Source organism: Rhincodon typus, chromosome 15, assembly GCF_021869965.1.
Source record: "Rhincodon typus isolate 14 chromosome 15, sRhiTyp1.1, whole genome shotgun sequence".
NCBI lineage: Eukaryota > Metazoa > Chordata > Chondrichthyes > Orectolobiformes > Rhincodontidae > Rhincodon > Rhincodon typus.
In genome coordinates, this window is record NC_063346.1 from 3,896,619 (window position 1) to 3,898,081 (window position 1,463).

The 1,463-nt window shown below is 49.4% G+C and overlaps 1 protein-coding gene across 1 annotated transcript in view; it reads right to left on the minus strand.

The window, feature by feature from the left end:
* The window catches only part of si:dkey-56m19.5, an 11,027-nt gene that overhangs the window by 8,467 nt on the left and 1,097 nt on the right, over window positions 1-1,463 (minus strand). The window lies entirely within an intron of this gene.

The following is a 1,463-nucleotide window of genomic DNA, read 5'->3' on the forward strand; positions in this document are numbered from 1 at the left end:
CCTGGGCAAGTAGGATAAGCCACAAGTGCTGGCCCAGACAACAACCCTTTCCCACAAGGGAAAGATAGAACATTCTAATAAATGTACATAAAATGCTCAGAAAAGGTCACTGCATCTGAAATGTTATTTTTTTCTTCAGATGCTGCCAGACCTGCTGAGCTTTTCCAGCAACTTCTGTTTTTGTTCCTTATTTACAGCAGCCACAGTTCTTTGGGTTTTTTTATAAAAAAATCCCCTTACTGCTTTAAGTAAATTGGTGCAAGGAAACTCAGATTAGATTTGGGGAGTTTTATGCAATTTATCCCCTTAAAACAAAGCCCTGACACTTCATTCTTTCCTGAAAATTTCCATTTACAAACACTCCATTGAAGCCTAATAAAAAGGTTTTAGGCAATTAAAACTTGAAACTGGGACAAAGACCAATGGAAGTGATTGAATTAAACACATCGCCAGCCATTCAGCACATTTGCAAATTCATTGTCAGAACTGGTCTCGCCTCATCCATCACCGATTTGGTCTTTGGGTGGGGGAAGAAGAGTGATCTAAACTAGGACGTATTTGCTGTCCTCCCGTTCCTACAGAGAGCCTGGTTTAAACACGACTGATACTCCAGTCTCTCCTAATGCACTTCAAAAACCAAACGCACAACCGATTGCCCCGAACAACCAGCACAGACATTTCTTACACCCGAACACGGCGGCACCAAGCCTTTTATTCGAATTTGTAATGAAGTGATTTTAAAGCAGCAAATTTAATGCTTTATATTCAGCAACAGCTATTATTAATTCTTTAGGGACTGCCAGTATTAAAAAGTGGACAAAGACCAAAACCATAAAGCCTAGTGTTGGCGAGACACCCCTCCCTCCCGTCTCCCCACCACCACCTTCCCCCGCCCCACCCCCCTCCATCTCCCCCCCCCTTCCCAAGGGAGCCCAGCTGGTATGGGTAAAGCAGGGAGTGTGGCAGGGAGGGTCCACCGGCAGCAAGGAGCTGCATTCCCCCCCCCCCCCCCCCCCCCATCCCCGTGACCCCCGGGGGTAGGGACAGAATGTGAAGCATTTACAAACAGCCCTGACGTTCGCTGCCGGGAGCGGTCCGCTATACAAGTCCCCAACATAAAGCACAGCTTGGAACCCAGTGATCCGGCGAACCAGACTCCTCTAACAGCCGCCACACCCTGGACCCTAAGCAGCTCACTGAGCCCCCGGGACTAGGGATAGAGGGAGGCTCCTTACTCCTGCCACTGGAGATTCCCAAATATTCCACTTTTGGGTAAAATCCAGCCCCCACCCCCCAGCACAAGCAGGAGTAAGCGGTTCGCCGACTTTAACAGAGCAGCTCCAACCCCCTCTCCCCGAGGCACATGGACGGAGGGATTTAGGAACAGATTCCGTTTGTGATAACACCGCGTTGTCGGGGGGGGTGGGAGGGAAGGGCTGATGTCTCTTACACCCCCACACGGA